The 7,474-nt window shown below is 30.9% G+C and overlaps 1 long non-coding RNA gene across 2 annotated transcripts; it reads left to right on the top strand.

Annotated features, from left to right (window-relative positions):
- The first annotated feature begins 3,486 nt into the window (after window positions 1-3,486).
- On the top strand, window positions 3,487-7,140 carry LOC112737481 (uncharacterized). 2 transcript variants are annotated; one of them, XR_003168981.3, is made up of 4 exons: window positions 3,487-3,786; window positions 5,227-5,480; window positions 5,967-6,056; window positions 6,257-7,140. It is a non-coding gene; the product is annotated as an uncharacterized lncRNA (long non-coding RNA). The 2 variants fall into 2 exon arrangements; XR_011870351.1 differs by having other exon boundaries at window positions 5,582-6,056.
- Window positions 7,141-7,474: the final 334 nt, after the last annotated feature.

The following is a 7,474-nucleotide window of genomic DNA, read 5'->3' as shown; positions in this document are numbered from 1 at the left end:
AAATATTTTCTTTTAAAAAAATACATTTTTTTTTATTATTTTATCACTTGGCTCTCAAAATATTGCAATGCAACAGCCATAATGATTACTATAATTATAATTTTTGCTATTATCTAAAAAAAAAATCATAATTAAAGAAAGAGTATTTTTGAAAAAAAAAAGTTTTATTTTGATAAAAGAATTAAAATAGAATGAAATAAAATATTTAAAATAGAAATATAACGTTTCAAACGTTAAAAATAAAAATAAAATTTATCATAAATATTAAAAATTAAAATAATATTTTATTCTATTAAAAAAATAAATTAATTTAATGATAAGAGAAGGAATTTAAATTTCCTTCTCGCTCTACCTCACTTCAAAATGCATGTATATGTATTAACTAACATTTATAACTAACAAATGATAAAATCAAATACATATCTTATTAATGAAGATAATTTAACTATCTTTTGAAACAAATTCTTTTAAAAATAAAAATAATATAATTACCTCATTCAAAAAAAAATTGAAGGAAATGTAATTACAATATTGAAATTTTCTTATATTTGAAAATTGAAATGCACTAAAATTTTAAAATATCTCATCTAAACACACCTTGAAAATTTTTTAAATTTATTTCCGTCAAATAGATTAAAACATAATTGTCTTATAATAAAATTATTTAAGAACAAAACATACAATCTAAAATTTGGTAAAAAACAATTTAAATATTTACTCTAACATAAATAAATAAATAAATAAATAAAAAGATGTATAGGTCTTTTAGATTTTTGGTGAATTTATAAGTCTCTAAAAAAACTAAGATAAATATAAATTCTTAAGGATTTATATATCGTACTAATTATTTTAACGCTAAAAATATATAAAAGAAGAGACGCTAATATTAGAATGACATTTTTGTTGATTTGATAATATAACATAAATAGATTTTTTATGTTGTTTTTGGTAAAAAAATTAATTTTTATACATTATTATAGTAAAAGAATTTTTTATACATTCACTAATAAGAGTTTTTCAATAAAAAAATTATTTAAATATATAAATTTGATTCTGGTTAGATAATTATATAAAATTATTATACTATTATAACGTTAAAATTAAACTTTTTTAAAATTAATGAATTGTATATTTTTATCTTTTTAAGTTGGATTATATTATATTATTTTGTCTTATATTTATTATGTTGTGTCAGATTTTTAGAATTTTTAAAAAAAATGTTTTCTATAAATATCCGCAAAGACAGAGAAATGGAGGCCCCCCTCCCCCAACTAAGACGGGGAGGAGACAATAGGCATTTTCTTTAATGCAGGGGGCAGAAAGAATTGTTCTAGCACAGTATCCCTTACATAATCTTATTGTCAATGTCATCCTAGACCAAGAACTTAACTGTTCTTTCGATAAGATTAATATTTTCAAGGATTTAATGGTTCGTTATTGAAAATTTTGTGGACTTGTATCTCTTTTTCAATAATAATCAAGGACATATATGTATAGGAGTTTTTTAAGATGGTAAAAATATATTTGTGTGTTTAAAGGACTAAGATAGATAATAAAATTGATAATAAATTAATAATGTCGGGACTCTTGTAATTACGGCTTTTTAAACTTTTTTATTATATGAACCTAGTTTTCATCGTAAGAAAAGGGATTTTTTTATTGAAATTAAATAAATACATAAATTACCAAAATTCATAAAATATGAAATAATTATTTAAATGTATAATATATTACATTTCGGATATTGAAAGATGAAATAGAAAATAGACATATTTTAAGTACTGAAATCTCGTTATATGACTATACAACGCCATGATGTATCTAAGGTGTACTCGGAATACATGTTAAGTGAGAGAACAGATATTGAACATCAGAGATACGCGTAAATTTAGAACATGGTCTCAATATCCGAAATACGTATAAAACGCGTAATTGGAGTAGATATGTTCCGAGACATATATAAAGGTCACAACAACTGAGATTTTCGTTCATTTGAATAGTTTTTGAGAATTTTGTGACTTTATAATAGGTTAAGTTCGAATTCCTAAAGCACATATGCCCCCACAATATGTTCCTGACGGAGACATCAACAGACTAAATGCGACTTGGTACATAACTGGAGTTTTGGATTTTGAGGTTAGTTTTTTTTTCCCTCTTTTATTTTTAATAAATGATTAGTTTAGATGTTTAGGATTTATTAATTTAGTTAATGCGCTAGGTATTTTGCGTACGACAAGTTAAAACTTCTATATTAACTTAGTTATAATATGTTTTAATAATTTTTATAATTAATTTTAACTTAAGTTAAATAAATAAAATAGTTAAACATAAATTAATATATTATTTAAATTAAATAAATATATTATTTAAATAAAATATTTGTTCAATTAGATTTTTTTGCTAAAATTTATTGTTAGATTGAAGTCATCTAAAATATTACCAGTCCGGTTAAAATTGTGCAACATGAATAATTTATTTTTTAAATCTTGCTTAATTGTCCTTTCTTTATTTAATACTGTGAATATTAGCAATAAAAATGATATTTGTATGGAATATAATATTTTATTAATGATATTTATCTACTCGATTTACAATATTTAATAATTATTAAATATAATTAATTGTTCAGACGAGATTAGTATGCGAGAGTAAATGTTGCGACTATTATAGAGGTCTCGGTTACTGTTGCCACGTCGTGTAACCTTGGGTCTCCCCCGCCGGACAGCCTATTGCCTTATATCAGGGAGGCAGAATTTGGACATGCAATAGAGTTAAAGGATTTTATATTTGACAATTTCTTGATATTTGTATTTGTTGAGCAGTGGAGGCCTGAGATCCATAGCTTCCACCTTCCATGGAGTGAAATCAGCATTACGCTTCAAGATGTTGCCTACCACCTTGGTCTGTACACTGAGGGCGAGCCGATTGGGGTTGTATCAGAGACTTCCAACAATACCATAGACACCCCATGTGGGATTAGGTTCGGATTTACTTGGCGCCAGGCCGTCACTACAACTAGAGGGAGGGAATGAGGTCTTCAGTCTGAGGATGACCTGGCTAAGGAACAGGATTTCACACATTCTAACTGGGGCACATCCACATACACTCCGTAAGTACGTCAGGTGCTACTTGATGATGCTTATTGGGTTTTTTTTCACGGATAAGTCTGCTACACTTGTTTCTTTGTGATGGTTGTCTTTGCTGGTGGATTTTCGCACTTGCAGTCAGTTGTCTTGAGGGTCTGCATTATTGCTGACACATATGTACCACTCACTCTGTACTACTGCTAGGGGTGGCAGGAGTACCCGAACCCGTGGGTACCCGACCCGCCCCGGATGCGGGGCGGGTGCACTAGCGGGTATATATTATATATTATAATATAAAATAAAATATATAATATAAATATATAAAAATTATTAAATATAAAAAATATATAAATGACTTTTAGTTGTGGCTAGGGTTTCATTTTCACAGTTTCACTCTTCACTCTTCATATTCAAAATTAAACCCTAATATTCTTCTCCAATCGAACTTTTTCTTCTCCAAACCTACCGGCTGCTGTCGTTTTCAGTTTGAGAGAAGGGCTTCGCCTCTGTCCGAAAGCAGAGCTTCGCCCGCCGTTTTGTCTGAGGGAAGAGCTTCGCAGCCGTCCTCCATCTGAGAGTAGAGCAAAAGCCGTCCTCCTCTGTCCTTCGCCGTAAGCCCGTCACCGTCGCCATGAGTCGGTTGCCGTTGCTGTTGTTGTGAGTCTGTCGCTGTCTCTGCGTCCTGCGAATCACTGGATCTGTAAGTTTCTCTTTCTCTTTCTCTCCTATTGTGAATCTGCAACTAAACTCTGGAACTAGACACTAGATCTATAACTAGAACTCTATAACTGTGAGTTAATTTTTCACTATTTTGATATTGATGGGTCAGATTGTTGTGTTTATCTGAGTCATGTTAGGAGGAATTTACAACATTCATACTTATATTGTTTCTAACCTATGGCTGGATATATAATGTTTATCCTGAATTTCCTGATTTTACATTAAAATTTCTTAGTCATATATACAATGGCTGCAGAACAGAGGGAGAAAAATGTCTCTACCCACACCCACACGAACAAAGAACCTTTTTCCTTTTTTCTTTATTAATAACTATTAGCTCATCATTTCTATACCTATTAATTATTAATTAACAATATACATTATTCTAAATAAATAGCTTATGGATAGGAATGAAATACTATTATTGTTTTCTTTATATAATAAGCTTATTTTACTTTTAATTTATTATTGTTCATCACTCTATTTTTTTCTTTTTTTCTTTTGGCTTCAATTTAATTTTCATCTATCAATTATTTAAAGCAAAGTTTATGATGTACATTGAGACATCCAGTTTGCACAAGGACCTCTGTTTTGTTATCTTGTGCTTTTTATCTCTTGGCAAAAATTCATTACCTTTTTCCTTCTTTTTTTCTTCTTCGTCAATGATATTATAGTTTCTCCTTTTAATAATTGCCACTCTTACTTCAATAACATTAGTCTCATATAAATGACAATAACAATCATATTTTCATTCAAGAATGATATGCATCACAGAAAGAAAAAGTCCTTCTTATTATTGACAAATCATGTGTTTATGAATTATTATTATTCTGTTTATATGATTCATGTGCTTATGAATTATTATTGGTAACTGAGTCTTGACAATTATTTATTCTAATAATTTAAAGTCTTATATTATAATAGCACCTAATTATTTTTTCTCCCTCTGCTTTACATTTATCCCCCATGTGCTTGAATGATCAAATGCTTGTAATTTATAGTACTATATAGTGGTGTGCTATTTTATTATTTGTTTCAACTCATTATGGGGTTTATAGTAAGTATTTATTTAATCTTTATTTATGTTAATTTTTTACATAGTACTAATTAATTTGTTAATTGTTATCTCTTTTGATTTTTAGGTTTAAATTTTGATTTGTAAACTTTTGATAATGATGAAGATATGGAAAGGAATCAAGAATAAGGATTGAAGGCTATTTTATATCTAATATTGTAATTTCTTTATTATGTTATTAAATTTGTAGTGATTTAACACTAGCTTTTTTTTAATTCAAGTTATTTTAGCTAATGACATTATATGAATTTTATGTTTATATTTTAATTTATCTATGAATTTTAAGTTTTTGTCTTAATTTATATATGAATATGTAAAAATTAAAATAATATTTAATTTTTATAGGGGCGAATAGGAGTGGGGCGGGTACCCGCGGATAGTGATGGGACGGGTAGTACCTGAGTAAAAGGACGGCGGGGCGGGGTCGGGTAGGGCAAAAACCCGCCCCTACCCGCCCCACTGCCACCCCTAACTACTGCTGGGCGTGATGTGACTGACATTGTGGATTGCATGCCGCTTGTTGTCTCCTGGATCTACCATAGGTTGCCATCATTTTATCCGGTGGGATATAACGTCAGTAGGTTCCCACTTGCAGCTAGGTATGTACTTATTGTTATTACTTTTTAATTTAACAACTTATACACAATGGACACGATTTAGTTATTTTAATTAACTAATTTTTGTTGTTAATTTTTTTTAGGATAAAGTATATTTTTTGTCCCTGAAATTTGGCAAAAGTTTTAAAAATACTCCTAAGTTTTATTTTGTTTTAATTTTATCCCAAAAGTTTTCGATTTGTATCAAATATACTCTCGACGGCTAAATTTTAAAAAAATTAAAGACCAGTCTAACAATAATACATGAAAATTATGCTTGATTTGCTTGTGTTGAGGGTTATTCTTATGAAATTGTTGTTGAATTGGTCTTAAATTTTTTGAAAAATTAGTTGTCAGGGGTATATTTGATGCAAATCGAAAACTTTTGGGACAAAATTGAAACAAAATAAAATTTAAGAATATTTTTGAAACTTTTATCAAACTTTAGGGACAAAAAATATACTTTACCCTTTTTTTATTGTGTGTAAGTTGGCAGAACTAGGACAACAAATTCGGGATCACCACAATGGCAAGATTCAGACTTTACGTCGTTGCATCGATAGCCTCACCTTTGATCAGGTACAACATGTTTTGTTTTCTACTTTATTTTGTGCATTGGTGAGACGTTTCTAATTATTGTATAATGCGATTTGCCTAACTTTGATGGACACCATATGAGAATTTTCAGTTACATCAGATTGTGCCTGACTGGCTTACTAGTGATGGAGAAATTTATATATGGAGGGCTGTTGTCCCCCTCGTCTGCTTTCTCTTTGTAGAGTTTCATCATATTGACAGAGTCAAGAGGCATTTCGGGGAGTAGCAGCACAGGTCAGCAGATCCGGTGAACGTCAACGAGTTTCTGTTCAAGACGACGAGGGGAGATTATGCCTGGTGGCACGATGTGCATTGTGACTGGTAGGACTTGTTTAGGGGACGTTACCAGCTACACCACTTGGTGACCATCAATGGCCACCCTGATCCTCGTCCGACACAGGAGTACCTCACATGGTGGCAGCAGGCATGCAGAGTTAGATTTCTATTCGGGGAGGACATCCTTGCCTGCCACCTTGGTCTGATGCAACGTCAAAGATTTATGACTCTCGTAGTGGTTACTTGTGGTTTAGTAAGAAGTTTGGTTGGGAGGAGTAGGGGAATTGACTTTGGCTTTAGAGTCACTTTGTTCCAGAAAAATATAAATTTTTGGCTTGACTTTGTCTTAGGGATGCTCTATCCACTACTGCTTTTTATTCCAAGATGAGCATCTCACCGATGGACAGCTGTTTACGATATTTTTTTGGTCAAAAATTGGTTGTTCATTGTATTTGGGATTGTCCGAAAACTCAGCTAGTTTGGCAAGCTTTTGAGATTTCTAGTCAACCTCTAGATTTGACGAACTGGTTCTTGCTTCATAGCAAAAAGTGTCCTTTTAGATTCTATTATGGTCTACGATGGATTTGGCATTCTAAAAATAATGAGATCTTTCATCCACACGAGTCTTGACCCCTAAATAAGGTGACTAGTATGGTTTTGTCTTTAGAAAAAGAGCTTCGGAATGCTTTTGAGTTGCAACGAGTGTTTATTCCCTCTACCATTAATTGCTCATGAATTTTCTCTTCGGTGGGTACTTTTAAGATTAATTATGATGCAAGTTATTCTGGTACTGGTGATCGTGTTAATTTTGTTTGTGTTAGCAGAGTTTGGAATGAAAATTGGTAATAAAACTGTTTGGGAACGATTGAGAACCATAATATTCTGCAAGGAAAGTTGTTTGCTATTTGAAGAGGATATTTTTTAGTCTGGGACTTGAGGCAAATAGATGTTATTTGTAAGACAAAATATGTTGATGCATTTATTCTTGTCAATAATTTTCAGGATAACTCTGGTTTTGTTGATCCTTTGGTGTTGAAATTCAGGGACATCATGTTTTGGAAATTGCGTGTTGATCTCAGGTTGATCTTGAGAGATGCAAATAAAGTGGCGGACATCATGGCAAA

Source organism: Arachis hypogaea, chromosome 13, assembly GCF_003086295.3.
Source record: "Arachis hypogaea cultivar Tifrunner chromosome 13, arahy.Tifrunner.gnm2.J5K5, whole genome shotgun sequence".
NCBI lineage: Eukaryota > Viridiplantae > Streptophyta > Magnoliopsida > Fabales > Fabaceae > Arachis > Arachis hypogaea.
The sequence above is the reverse complement of the archived record's forward strand: the minus strand, read 5'-3'. Positions and strand labels throughout refer to the sequence as shown.